Raw genomic sequence first — 15,367 nt, 5'->3', positions numbered from 1 at the left:
GGATCACCCAACTCTTCAGTGTTGCTCCAAAGAGGGATAAGAGCTGAGTTCCTGAGGTGAGGTGAATATGACTGCTCTTGGCATCCAGGCATCATTTGATAGAAAGTGATAAAACCAAAGCTTATGGGCAAAGGGAAAGTGCTCCAATAGCTGCAGTCATACTTAACAGAAAAAGCTAGTAGTAGTTATCTTCTTCTTTGGCTTGGCTTCACGGACGAAGATTTATGGAGGGGGTAAAAGTCCACGTCAGCTGCAGGCTCGTTTGTGGCTGACAAGTCCAATGCGGGACAGGCAGACACGGTTGCAGCGGTTGCAAGGGAAAATTGGTTGGTTGGGGTTGGGTGTTGGGTTTTTCCTCCTTTGCCTTTTGTCAGTGAGGTGGGCTCTGCGGTCTTCTTCAAAGGAGGTTGCTGCCCGCCGAACTGTGAGGCGCCAAGATGCACGGTTTGAGGCGTTATCAGCCCACTGGCGGTGGTCAATGTGGCAGGCACCAAGAGATTTCTTTAGGCAGTCCTTGTACCTCTTCTTTGGTGCACCTCTGTCACGGTGGCCAGTGGAGAGCTCGCCATATAACACGATCTTGGGAAGGTGATGGTCCTCCATTCTGGAGACGTGACCCACCCAGCGCAGCTGGATCTTCAGCAGCATGGATTCGATGTTGTCGACCTCTGCCATCTTGAGTTATCAGGCCCTTAATAAAGGCCAAGATGTTGCTGCTGCAACTCCTTAGATCGGTGTCTTCCTGAAGCTACTTGGCCATTTTAATCACTCGAGTCTCCCCTTTCATCTGCCTAGTCAGCATCTTTTCCTGCAATTTGCCAGGAGCTCTCTGTGCAACTGCCAGCATTTCTAAGAATTGCAGCCATTAACCTTTCAAATTCCAATGAAAATGTCTCCAGCATTCTGATCGATCTGCACTGTTAAATCCAGGCATCCTTGTGACTGTGATGCCCGCTGACAATGCTGATCATTTTTATTTAAACTGGGTGATGTCCAGGATTTGGCTTGTTTCGCTGCAGGTGACTACTTCATCCGAGGAAGTACAGATGAGCCACTATGGGAGTACCTTCACCTGCAGGTCCTCAGAACTTTATAAAGGCAGTTAGTTATGGACAATACCTTCTTGTTTTTCCCAGAAACCCCCAGATCCTGAAAAATGAATACATTGTGATCACTGCTCCCCTCCATTACTTCCCAGCATTTTGGATTGGGCATGATCATAACTATTGAGGGATTTCTTCCAGACTTTGATCATGGCTTCTGTTGTCACTCTGCCAGCAGCTGCCTAAGTGTCAAAGGCAATTATTCCCTTGACTCCTCTGGAAATCGGACCTTTACTCCTGATTTGGACTAAAGCTGCCATAAGATCAGAAGGATCAACTCTCAGGAGGTTAATACACACAGTCCTTTTGTAGCTCCTGCTGCAAGATTGTAACTAAGTGCAAAAGAGTGGGGCAAGAAGGTTTGGTTCCAGTGCTTGGTACTCTCATTGAGTCAAACCAAAACATCAGCAGGCAAGAAATGCGCCGAAACAGAAGCAAACACACCATTAAGTCATCAGCTTAATAAATTTAAGGGAAATGTGTCAATTTATGACCATTTTGTATCCGGAGGAGATGGTGGTAAAATTGCACACCCTCTAGGAAGGGATTTGATTTTTAATTTGAGAGATACAGAACAGTAAAAGGTCCTTTTGGCCCATGAGCCTGTACCACCGAATGCACACGTGAGCAATTACCTACTGGCACCATGTCTCTTTGAAGCGTGTGAGAAAACCAGAGCACCCAGAAGAAACCCATGCAAACATAGGGAGATTATACAAACTCCTTACAGATAGCGGAGGATACGAACCCCAATCACTGGTGCTGTAATAGCATTTTGCTAACCACGCCGTCCGCTGTTCTGTTTGCTTCTGTTTTTTTGTCTTGATAGGGGTGCGAGACTCATGCTGACACTTTGTGTGCTTTTACAGATCAAACAAAGGAAAACAAATTTTATGTACTTGTATCCATCATGTTAAAGAAAGGATTGTGAACATCATGTAAAAATACTACAGGTAAAAATACTTCTGTGTTCTCAACTATTCATACTGCTCATTGCAATGCACAATGATAAGTACGAGAGGCCTCAGTAATTCTGTAGTAGGATGCTCAAATGGGACAACAACCATTAATAAAGATTTTCTTTTCATATTAGTCTTGGGATTTTAATCAGTAAATAATAAGGTAATAAAAAAATTGAAGGTAGGTGGGCTGTGGGGACTGTCTAATATCAATGGAACAAATTCCAGCCACTGGTATCCTTGAACCACTGGGGAGGTAATATTGGATTTAAGAGAGCTCCGACTTTCCAGAACTAAATCAAGCCTGCCGATTGCTCAAGTACAAAAACCAAATCAAGCTTCATGCAATAATGTTTTCATTGATTACAAGGATATGTTTCTCAGGAAAAGAATACTATCAAATTATTTGCAATAAATGGAAGCAAAGAGGACTTGATAGTACAGCAAACGGACAGTTAACTAGTGAATAATTGTTTCAGAAATGACTTTGTGCTTTAATATAATTTGTGAGATGTATTATAATTTTAAAATGGTATGTATTGTAAAAAGCCCAGAGGTTTATACACTTGGGGTATTACTTGGCTGAGGAGCCAACGGTGCGAAGTTGCCGATGGCAGGATTATAACTGAATGCCTCAGTCAGAATCCCATTAAAAGATTAGTTTTGGGGTGGTGGGGGTTGCTAGATATTGCATATTTCTTGGAAACCCTTGATGAAACTGGGCTGCTATTTCTCATAGGACTGTAGAGGAACAAATATCGTTTTGTGCAGGTGCACTGTGCAAGGAGCAGAAGTCTTCTAGATGCTAAATCTTTAGTCTGGTTATATTCAGGAACAGTGCAAACTTGGAGTTGCTTATAAGGTACAAACATATATGGTGAGAGTTCCTAATAACAAAGGTTCTAACCAGCAACTAGTAGGCCATATAGTTGGCCTTCATATGAATGCCCAAACCTAGAACAATGGAATCTTGGTGGTGAACATATACACGTGAGCTAAGCATCAAAGGAGGTGAACCACCTCCCTAAAAGAAAACAAAATGAAGTCCATTGTAAACATTCTTTGCCATTTCATTGGTGAGCTCCCGTACTCTGGCATATGTCGGGACAGGCCCTTTAACTTGTATTTGAGCCCGACTCTATTCTCCCGTTAAGGTCTACCATGCCGTTTTGTAGTGGCCAATGCAGAAATTCCAAAGTCATTCATAGGTTGAGCAGGTGAGTGAGTGGTCAATGAGGCAGTCTGTGCCTCTAAATGTTACTGATGCATCACTTTGAGACTCTCTGTAGAATGCTCCTGCCCCACTTGGTCATAGGCCAGAGATGCCCAGGAGTCAGTGAGGAGGGGGGGGAAGACTTTGAGGACATCCTTGAATATATGACTGACTGCCTGGTATCGTCTTCCCACAACAAAGCTCCTAATAAACTGCTGGATATGTGAACAGCCCATAAAACCATAGAACAGCATAAATTCTCAAGGTAAAAGAGAATCAGTTCTTCAGTGAGACATGATGTCATTCTGAAGACTATTTAAGGGTCTGACCTATCACATCAACATTCTATTTTAGTTGCTAACCACTGTTTGATTGCCATGAATCACCATGTGTAAGGCTGCAGATAGAACGATGGAACATTGCAGCAGGCCTTTCAGCCCATCCGATCTGTTTTGAATATTAATCTACCTAGTCCCAATGATCTGCACCCAGATCATAGCCCCCCCCCCCCCCCCCATTTCCCTCCCATCCATGAACCAATCAAAAATTTTTCAGTGGTGAATGCGGGATCAATTTTGACATTTAAGCTGGTAGCTCGTTTCACTCTCTGTGTGAAGAGATTGGCCCTAATGTTCTAGTTAAACACTTCCCCTTTCACCCTTAACTCATATCCTCAAAATCTTGTCTCAACCTAGATGACCAGGTATAACTCCTTGCCTCAATACTGGGTGTGGTGGTATGTCATGCATAATGTCATTACACCATTAGGTCACCAGGTGGCTCACTTGGTCACCTTGTATATAAGCCCCCCCCTCATTCTGGCCTAGGCTTGTACAGAGACAAGACCAAGGCCTCAAAGCCTAGCTGTATACCAGTCTATTAAACTAGTGTTTTACCTGCACTCTGCCTCTTGTGGTTTTATGCTAGTAGCCTACAATTTAATGGACTGCTATACATCTCCAGAATGGATGCCCCGCTAGACCTTGACCCTGTGCACGTCCAGTCAAAAACGGACCAGCCAGAAAGCTGCAAGATCGGGATCGAGAGGAAGGGGGGATCCCATCCCACAGTCATGGTGGATTTCGGAGGGGTCATAAACACCCCAGGACAGGTAACGAGCAGCAGAGTGCCCTACCTGTTCATGAACTCACCGGGACAGCACGCGGGGTACCTGGTGTACAACCAGGAGTAATGCCAGACACAGGTGAAGGGCATACGGTAAGTCACCTTGCCGATCACGGTTTACTGGCAGGATCGAGGGACGGGCTGTTACCCCAGAGCCACCCCCAACAGTCTCCAATTCCCCGGAAGGGGCCCGCGTCTCTGCAGGGGCGAGCGACCACATGAGAGAGGGATCAGGCCCAGCACGCGCCTACCCCACAGCTATTGAACCACAAGCAGAGGCTCAGCCAGGTACTGTGGCCAGAGAAGCTTGAGCTGGATCTGAGAACCCCCGGTGCGAGCATGCATTTCGGCTGGTGGTATAGGTGTTTTTTAAATTATGCGGGGGTAGAGGGAGCGTCAGGAGGAAATGCTGATGCTACTGCTGGCAGATCGTCCATACTCGTTAATTCAAGACGCCAAGTCATACTGGGAAGCAATGGACACTTTGCAAAGACATTATAATACGGGGCACAGTGAACTGCACTCCAGGCACAGACTCATGACCAGGTTGCAGCAAGCAGGGGAGTCTGTTAGAGACTTTATACACGCACTAAAGGATTTGGCGAGGGCTTGCAATTTTAAGACCGTATCTGCGCAAGAGTACGCAGACGACCTGATGAGGGACAGAATCGTAGCCAGGGTCAGGTCAACGGAGATGAGACAGAGGCTGTTGGAAAAGGGGACAGTGAGGCTAGATGAGGCTGAAACTATTGTGGAGGCTCTGGAGGACTCTAGGAGGGAGCTAGAGGGGTACACTGAGTCGGACTCGTGGGCCTCTCACAGGGAGAGGTGCACGGGTGAACAAGGGCAATATTCTGCAGCAACTGCCTCATTAGACAGTTCCAAGTGTGTTTTTTGCAGGCAGCTAAAGCACCCCAGAGCCCACTGTCCAGCTGAGGAGAAGGACTGCTCGAGGTGTGTAAAGAAGGGGCATATGCAAAAGTATGCAGAGGCCTCAAGGCTCCCACCAAAGCCCTCATGCAAATGAGAGGCGGGAAAGATCTTCTCCTTCCCCAAGTCAAAGCAGAGTGCCATGTGCTGTCGGCCATCTTGGAACCCCAGGCAGAGGACACAGCGACTAGATAACATCTTCGGTACCGAGTACTATGATCAAGGTTGGGATGAAAGCTCCTATCAGAATGGAGGAGGCGCCAGGTTGGCCTCATTACGACTAAATCAGGCGACTCCGCACAACCTATTAGACACGACCGTTAGTATTAAGGTTAACAGGACTACTATAAATTGTTTAGTGGATAGTGGGAGTACAGAGAGCTTTATAGACCAAGGGTTAAAAACGTACCCCAGTGACCATCAGTCCTAATGGTATCTAACAACTACATGACTAAGGGCAACCACTTCTGCAAGGTCACTCTGGAGATCCAGGGTATGGCATATGAGGAGTTTAAATTGCTGGTGCTCCCACACCTCTGTGCTCCAGTGCTGCTGGAGTTGGATTTTCAGTGCCAACTGAAAAGCATCACAATGGAGCACGATGGGCTGCTTCCCCCATTAATTCTTAGAAGGAAGCATTACTGCAACCTCACAGCCCTGAACATAGAGTCCTCCCCCCCCTTATTCATGCACCTCACGTCTGACTGCACCCCGGTGGCCACCAAGGAGGTACAGCCCAAAGACATGGAGTTTATCGGTGCAGAAGTCCGTAGACTCCTGGAGAAGAACATTATAGAAAAGAGTTCCAGACCCTGGAGGGCACAAGTAGTGCTAGTGAAGTCCGGGGAAAAGAGGCTAGACTACAGTCAGACCATCAACAAATTCATGCAGCAGGATGCATACCCGCTTCCGCATATCGCAGACATGGTAAACAGCATTGCCCAGTACAAAGTGTTCTCTACTCTCGACCTCAAGGCAGCGTACCACCAGTTGCCCATTAGAAAGTGATAGGATATACACGGCGTTTGTACCAGTTCTTCTGCCTCCCCTTTGGTATCGCCAATGGGGTATCCCTGTTCCAGCGGGAGATGGACCACATAGTGGATGAGAACCACTTAAAGGCGGTGTTCCCGTACCTGGACAACGTTCTGCAGCCACTCACAAGCTGACCATGATGCTAACCTTCAACATTTTTTTCAGGCAACAAAGGGCCGCAATCTAACGTACAATAAGGATAAATGTGTCTTTAGCACCAGGAAGTTAGCAATCCTGGGCTATGTGGTGCAAAACGGGGAAATCAGCCCGGACCCGGCCTGCATGCACCCACTGCTAGACCTCCCCATCCCTCATTCTCAAAAGACATTAAAGAGCTGTCTGGGGCTGTTTGCATTCTATGCACAGTGGGTCCCCAATTACGCCAACAGGGCCCACCCACTCATAAAGGCCTCAACTTTTCCCCTCAGCCTTGCTGCTATCAAAGCCTTCAAAGAGATCAGGGATCTGATCGCAAAGGCAACCCTGCGATCCATTGACGAGACGGTCCCTTTTCAGGTAGAGACCGACGACTCAGGTGTGGCGTTGGCTGCCACCCTGAATCAAAGCCAGTGGCCTTTTTCTCGCGGACCCTCCAGGGGTCTGAGGTAAGACACTCAGCAGTGGAGAAGGAAGCCCAGGCCATTGTGGAAGCAGTGCGGCACTGGAGACATTTTCTGGCCTGTAAACACTTCACCTTTATCGTTCATGTTCGATAACCAGAACAGGGGGAAGAAAAAGAATGATAAAATCTTGCACTGGAGGATAGAATTGTCGACGTACAGCTACAACATCCTATACTGTCCAGGGAGGCTCAATGAGCCCTCAGACACATTGTCCAGGGGCACTTGTTCAGCCCTTAATCACATGTCCCAGCTGCAGAGCTTGTACAACAGCTTGGGCCACCCGGGAGTCACGAGGCTCTTCCACTTTGTCAGGGCCCAAAACCTCCTGTTCTCAGTGGAGGAGGTATGGATGGTAAGCAGGGATTGCTCCATCTGTGCGGAGTGTAAACCGCAGTTCCACCAGCAAGACAGCGTCCCCTTAATAAAAGCTACCAGGCCTTTCGAGCGGCTTAGCCTTGAATTCAAAGGCCCGCTCCCATCCTATGACAGGAACATCTATTTCCTAAATGCTATCGACGAATACTCATGGTTCCCCTTTGCTATCCCGTGTCCCGATGTCACCGCAGCCACAGTAATAAAGTGCCTGCAATCTATACTCAGTTTATGCGGGTACCCTTCCTATATACACACAGATAGGAGTGCTGCCTTCATGAACACCGAGGTCCAACAGTACCTCAGGGATAGAGGCATTGCGACCAGTCGCATTACGAGTTATAACCCTAGGGGGAAATGGGCAGATAGAAAGGGAGAACGCCACCATCTGGAAGACGGTTCTGCTAATTTTCAAAGCAAAGGACCTACCAGTAGCAAGGTGGCAAGACATGTTACCAGAGGCTCTGCACTCCATACGCTCTTTATTGTGTACCGCCACTAACGTGACACCACATGATCGTATCTTTCTCAAGGAAAACCGCGACAGGCACCGTGCTGCCTAGATAGCTGATGTCACCGGGACCGGACCTCCTCCGCAAGCATTGCAGATGCCACAGGATGGACCCGCTGGTGGAGCCCGTGGAAGTGAGGCACACGAACCTTCATTATGCCTACGTTGCATTCGAGGATGGACAGGAAGACTTGGTGGCCACCAGGGACCTTGCACCAGCAGGAGACATGGGTGGCACAGAAGAACTATAGACCCCTACAGATCGACAGAACGGGATGGCAGATGATGCAGGAGCACCACGGGCTCCGGGGGATCAGCAGGAAGGAACCACGGTCGACGCGGGAGGGTCGCGGACCCCCATGAAGCAGCATGAAGAGTGGCAGATGAACACACCCCAATGAGCGGAAAGCCCTGCACCCATGCACCATACCCTCTCCCAGGGCCAAGACCCCCCCAGGCCCTGGCGCCCCCCACCTCCCCCGCCCCAGCCCTCCATAGGTCCAGAAGGAAGAGGAAACCACGTCAAATACAGGACTTATGAACGGGTGCAAAGAGACAGGGGTGGGGGGAGGGTCAGTCGCAAGTTTTTAAGGGGGGGTGAATGTGGTGGTATGTCATTACACCACTAGGTCACCAGATGAGAATATAAGCCCGGGGGATCCCTTCCCCCTCATTCTGGCCTAGGCTTGTACAGAGGCAAGACCAAGGCCTCAAAGCCTAGCTGTATACCAGTCTATTAAAACTAGTGTTTTACCTGGACTCTGCCTCATTTGGTTTGATGCTAATAGCCTACACTGGGGATGTTAGGCTCAGAATATTGGTTTGTTTTTCCTTCAAATGTATTTGGACATGGTATTTTTCCAGTGTTTTAAGCTGCTTGGTCAAGATGAACTGACCCAGTGTGTAAAAGTAGATGACGCAATTTTCTTGTTTATTTTCATTGTGTGACGACATTGGTTAATGGGTTTATTGTATATGTTGAATGTTTAGTGGGTGGGAAGGGGGGTGAGAGGGAAGGGAGATGGGGAAAAAAGGGAGAAAATGACACTGTGTATATTCAAGAGGGAAATGATTGTGTGCATTTTTATTAATATGGTTCATAGTGTGAAATTTTTTTTTTTAATTTAAAAATGGTCCAGGTCTCAGAATCACGTAGCAGCAGAGAGATCATTGCTTCCTGTGGTCTGTGGGCTTTGCAAAGTTTGTGATCATGAGCTTCAAATATCCTTTTCCTTGGTCATCCAAAGGTTGGATTATGCATTGAAAGCAGTGTAAAATTATAACCAAGTTCCACACAGTTACTCAGCTTGTATACATGTTCTATTTTTGTAGGAATTATTAATTAATGTTAGTAATTGAGATCACTACTGGAAGCTTGGTGACCTCCATATGTAGGCTAATTATGCATGTGGGTCACGGGTTCAGGTTCATTCTGAGTGCTGCATGGAAGTACTGATGATGGTAATTGCTTTTCAAATATTCAAACCAATTGCATGAATCTTGGGTGAATACTTGTTCATAAAAATCACAGAAACATATAACAAAAGAAGGCAGCCATTACATCCATGCCATCAAAAAAGAGTTGCTTGATTCCACCTTCCAGTGTTCGGATGATTGGTCCTGTCGGCCACAGCTTTTCCAGTGAAGATCTGAGTACTTTATGAAGGTGGCAAGAGTTTCTGTCTCTTCTGTTCATTCAGGCAGGAGTTCCAGAACCTTGATTCTTTGGGATTCTGACTTCCCTGCTAAGTAAAATATACTGTCACACTTCTAGCTTATTCTTTCTCTTTTAAAGTGTTGGTCATCTCTAATATCTAAAAGTTTGGACAAAGTCTCTAGATGTGAAATGTCAACTTTTGTTTTTCCTGTTCCAACTAACCTCATGGGATTTCCAGAGGATACAGTTGTCTTTTTATTTTAGATTTCAGAAAGAGGTTTGTCCCTATTGACAACTTGGGGTTCGATGCTCTACAGGATGGGAAGGCTTCATCCTGTGTGCTGTATGCTCCATGATCTTGCCATCCAAAGTCACCAGCTGAAGACGGAAGGACAAGCAACATCAAATTAATGTGACAAGATTTTCGGTTTTTTGCCCCCTTTCAGGCAGTGACTCCAGTCCTACAGGAATGCGAGACACAGGCTGAAGAACAACCACAGCAGGAAGACAAAGAAGACTACTAGAGGTTAGACCACCATCTCTGCAGATGTGAAGGAGGAAAAGTTCTTTAACTGTGTGGCCAATAAATGGGCTCTGATTGTAAGATTCCTCTCCTGATCTGCCTACAAAATGCCTTTCATTGCAGACTAAGTGATATTTCCCTAGGTGTGGGCCCTATTTTCCTCTGTGTGCAGAGAATTGGGTGAGCAGTGCTGGTGTGTACAAGTCTGCACTGCACACCTAACGTGGTTACCCCGATCACATTTCTGTCCTGCTAACCCTGACGTACAGCCCACTGGCAAAACACAGCAAAATCAGGATGGGGTGGGGGTGGGTGAGAGCCACAGCAGCGCTACAACACTGATATGAGACCATGGATTGGAGCTGTTTCAGGGATGTGGCCCCCTACAATGGTCATGTAAATTTTACATACACAGCAGCGATTTTAAAAATTAGCCCAGCTGGTGTTACAGTTAAAATAATATTTTAAATTATTTATTAGTTAGTTAACTAATTTATCTAAACTTAACTAAATTTGTATACAGTTATCTAACTTAAACTTTAACTGCATGATATTGGTGTGTGTGGAATACAAGGCTCAATTCTTGAAAGGTAGTTCAAAGTTCAGTTTCAGAAATACAGTGATGACATGTGGGTTTGAAATTGATGTGACACACAGGCTTTTAGATGAAGTTAGCTGTTCCTGAATTGGGTGAAAGACACCGGGGGTGACAGAATGTTGATTACTCACAACACCCTTGTTGAGGTACTTCAGAGAAATGTTTTTTTTTAGACAAGTGCCTTCTTCTGCAGTTTTTTGTGGTTCAGTCGAAGTTGAGTGCAGTATTTCTTCTGCATCTTAAAGCCCCTTTCATGGTTCAGTCAAAGTGGTCTCTGATACCTCTATAAGCAAAAGAAGGAAATCTGACATTCTGTTGCTAACCACACAATCATTCCCACAAAGGAGGTAGAAGAGATATTTCTGTTGTGCTGCTTCCTTAAAATGGCCTCTTGATCAAACAATGCATTGCCTTTTTAAGAAGCTGGTCACCTGGTCTTTGCACCTGGCTTCTCCAGGGCTTCTGTGTTGATTCTGCAAATGTAACCAGAAAAAGGAACATGATATTCAAAGCTTACTGCTAGTTTCACAGTCACTTCAAATCCTGCAGGCACTGTCCCACTCAAATAAAATGAACTGAAAAATAGGAGAGCATCCAAAACATCAAGGAGGACACAAACCTAGTGACTGGTTACATCAGCAAGAGCATTGAGAATATCACTGAGATCAAATGCTTCAGAACCAGGGAAAACCATGTTTGGATGCAGAGGTCCAGTCCCTTCTCAGAGCTCGTAATGATGGCACTAAGATCAGCCAGAGCTGAATTCTCTCATGCAATCTGAAAGGCAAAATGTGGGTATGCACAGAAGATCCACAACAATGCGACACATGAGGTGTATGTGGCAAGGGATCAAGACTGTAAACAGATCACAAGTCAACCTTGCAAGTTAATGACGCCTCCCTACCAGACAGACTGAACATCTTCTAAGTACAGTTTGATGAGAAGAACAGGATGACGCTGAAGAATGCTCCATCCCCTGATGAAAGTGCCCCCTGCGTAGCCACGGCCGAGGTGAAGAGAACCCTATCCAAGGTGAACCCACACGAGACAGTGGGACCACACAACATACCTGGTCCATTGCTGAAGGTCTGTGCAGATCAATGGACAGTGATCTTTATGGATATGGTCTTTATGTATATCTTCAACACATCACTGCAGCAGTCCATTGTTCCCCAGGGTTCAAGACAGCCACCATTATCACAGTAACCAAGGGGGAGTCAAAAATAACAGGCTTCAAGGATTCCTGCTATGGGCACTGACCTCCACTATTATTAAATAATTTGAGCATCTGGCAATTGAACACACTGAAGCACACCTCCCAGAGACACTGGACCCATTTTAATTCACCCAAAGAGGGGACCATTCCACAGATGATGCTATAGCCTTGTCCCTTCACCCAGTCCTGACCCATCTGGAGAATGACACCTTGTTCACCGATCAGTTTGATGTTTAATACGCTCATTCCCCAGAGGCTGGTGGTCCTGGGTTACGGGCTGGGGGGTGGGTGTTGTAACTGCCCTCCAAAATTCAGGCAAAACAGAGAGAAAACAATCAGAGGAACCAGCTGAGGTTCTCCGGGGGTGGGTTATTCACTGAAATCCTCCGTTGACCTTGACTCACTCTAGACTATTACTGTCATTCTGACAAATGACTGTGTGCTCGACCTGCTCTTATTCATGCTACTGACCCAAAACTTCATTGCCAGATCCTCCACCAACAGTGTAATCAAGTTTGACACAACAGTAGTCGGCCTCATCAGCAACACAGATGAGAGGTGGAAAATCTCATGATATTGTGTGAGAGTAGCAACCTGAGTATTCATCATGGACAAGACGATGGAGATGACTGTTAGACTTCAGGAGGACCAGCAACGACCACCCACCACTACGAATCAATAACTCTGTAGAGGAGAGCACCAAGTTCCTTGGAGTTCACTTAACGTGACCTATCATGGATGCACACTTCCTCACTTGTCAGGAAGGCATAATAGTGATTGCACTTGCTGAGAAGGCTGAAGCGGGTAAGGCCATCGGCCGCCATTGTGTTCTCCTTCTACAGGAGCTGGCGGCATCCCAGTGTGGTGCAAGAAATTAATTGAAGGGCCATCCACAGGACCATAAGAATGACAGAGAGGATCACTAGAGTGAACCTTCCCCTTTCTCCCCCCCCCCCCCCCCCCCATTTGATGTGATCATTGAGGACCCCTTCCATCCCTCACACATCGGGAAAGAGTATCAAAGCCAGCACCACCATGCTTCTCACCGGCAGTGAGAATGCTGAATGGCCAAAGTAAAAGTTCGCACTAACCTTTCGAGACTCACGTATTTATGAACAACACTTATTTATTTGTCTATATAAATATTGTCCTGCCTATGTGTTGTTTGTCTTTATGTGGGTTATGTCTGGTTGTATGTCTGCATGTTTTGCATCAAGGATCGGAGAACACTTTCCTTGTGCAATGAGAAGACAATAAACTTGAAAAGGCCTAGATGCTACACACTACTTCCTCACATCTTCCTGTACAGAGAGAGGGGAATAGAAGGGGAAGATGGCTGCTCATCATTGATCGTGGCTGATCTACCTCCACAACATTTTCCTGTGTCGAGCTCTTTTCCTTGATTCTCTCAATATCCCAAAATAGGGACATCGAATGAGTACAGGGACACTGAGCCACCTTTTCATTATCCTGAGTTCAATGCAGGTGGTGTAAGGGGTAGAAAGTTGAGGGAAGGGTAAAGCAGGGTGTGGCCTATGAATGGCTGGGTGTGAAAGTTACAGATGGATTAATAGTTTAAATGACTCCTACTAAGCAAGGACACATTTTCTTTGTGTAAAGCTCACCTTCACACATCCTGTCAGAACTTGAAATTTCTTTTGGCATTGCTCCATTGTGTGATGGTTCTCCCTCCACTCCTCTCCACCCTTCTTATTGTGTCCTCTGCTAGGCCTTCAGTCCCCACCTTAGGCAGATATCTCCCTACGTTCATTTATTATGCCCATTTATTTTGGATGACCCTTGCTGAAAATCTCGGTTACTTTTCCTGCCACCTTTTCTCCCCCAGATGTTCTGGTGTATTCCTGCTGTGTCTGCCGCTGGGAGTAGGCCACGAAGCACTGATGCCCTTCTCTGGTGGTGAATGAAATGGTCCTGTCAGGAAACACTCGAATCTTGGATCAGGGCATGATTCCATGTCCACTATGTGATGTGTTCCTTTTAAGGAGCTCTTTCCGATTTTCATAAATCTTTGTAGGGAAACTACAATAACCATGAACACCAGTTCCATATGCACTGCATATTTGGTTTACTAAAAATCAGTAGATATAGTTGAGTCCATTCATTTTAGCACAAAACACCAAAAGGAGAAACAATATAAAAACACGGTATTAAAATATGTATTTTATAATTTTACTTAAGTATTTTGATTAGAATTGTCCGAGTGGAGTATAATTATAAATCAGAAATAAAAGACTGCATCACCTTTCAGCTTTAGCCAACGTAGAAATTTGTGAGGCAAAGATTTTCTTATCACTAATAATTGTATTCAAAATGTTCATACTCATGATTGTAAGGAATAGATATTTAATCAGTGTAATTCAAGGTTAACTGTTCTGATGAATATGCCCTTGATGGCAACATGTACTTTTAATGTCAATAATAAGCCAAATATTAGTCAAGGTAGGCTGTAAGGGGAATGGTCAGGGAAGAGTCATTCTTTGTCCTTGGCAGTTGAAATAAAATGTAGTAGAACCCTGTTATCTGGCAGCCTCAAGCAATCAGCAAACACAAAATTGTAGAGAAAAATTCAGTTAAAAAAAAAAACAGGTTTAAAATTGGCGTGCCTCACTGTTAGTTTGATAATCATGCAACAAGCAGTCTCAAGCAACCGGACAATTCACTTATTCAGCATATACCAAGCCCCGTAGGTGCCAGATACCTGGGGGTTGTAATGCAAATGGAAAAACAATTAAATTATAAAATTACCTTAGGTAAAATAATTACATTAGTTTTAACATTAGCTCATTTCGAGACATGTCCATGTTTTGAACAAAGAAACAATTTATAATGTATTTAACTTATTTATTTTGTGTATTTTCTATTAGTCTTTTCTCTCAATTTTTGGAATTAATGCCTGGTCAAACTTTACGACAACAGCTGTAAAGTCTATAAATATCTTTGTCTTTTGCATCTTCAGAACCCAGAATGAAACAAAGCAATTAATGTTCAATCCCACACACACCATTTTTCTCTGGGAACCAAACTATCTTTACAAACTAAAAATGATTTAGCAGCACTCCCCCATCTGATGTCAGACTATGCCAATTTGATGGAATTTATCTCCACAGATTCCATTTTTTCAGGACACAGACAAGGAATTCAAGGTGGAGAAGGTTTGTGCAGGAGAGTAGTGCTGACTTACAAGATCAGCCAGGAGCTTATTGAAAGTCACAGCAAGCATGAAGGACAAGAAGATCTACTTGTGATTCTGTTTCTCATGTTCTACTGTAATATGTCCCTTCCAAATATGGGCTCTACTTAGAGGAACTTGAAACTTTCATGGTCTCAATTTGATCAGTTTGTTCCAATCTGATCTTCATTTAACACAGAAATGCTGGAGGAAATCAGCAGGTCTTGCAGTGGCCATAGGAGATAAAGATACGTTGTGGCCTGAACCCTTCTTCAAGATATAAGTATGCTGCAGGCCTTTCTGGTTTTGCTA

The 15,367-nt window shown here is 45.3% G+C and overlaps 1 long non-coding RNA gene across 1 annotated transcript; it reads left to right on the top strand.

Moving 5' to 3' along the window:
• The first annotated feature begins 4,108 nt into the window (after nt 1-4,108).
• On the top strand, nt 4,109-10,132 carry LOC138739813 (uncharacterized). The gene is made up of 2 exons (XR_011342450.1): nt 4,109-4,386; nt 9,975-10,132. It is a non-coding gene; the product is annotated as an uncharacterized lncRNA (long non-coding RNA).
• Nucleotides 10,133-15,367: the final 5,235 nt, after the last annotated feature.

This window comes from Narcine bancroftii, chromosome 7 (genome assembly GCF_036971445.1).
Source record: "Narcine bancroftii isolate sNarBan1 chromosome 7, sNarBan1.hap1, whole genome shotgun sequence".
Classification (NCBI taxonomy): domain Eukaryota; kingdom Metazoa; phylum Chordata; class Chondrichthyes; order Torpediniformes; family Narcinidae; genus Narcine; species Narcine bancroftii.
This window is presented reverse-complemented; position numbering and strand designations above follow the sequence as displayed.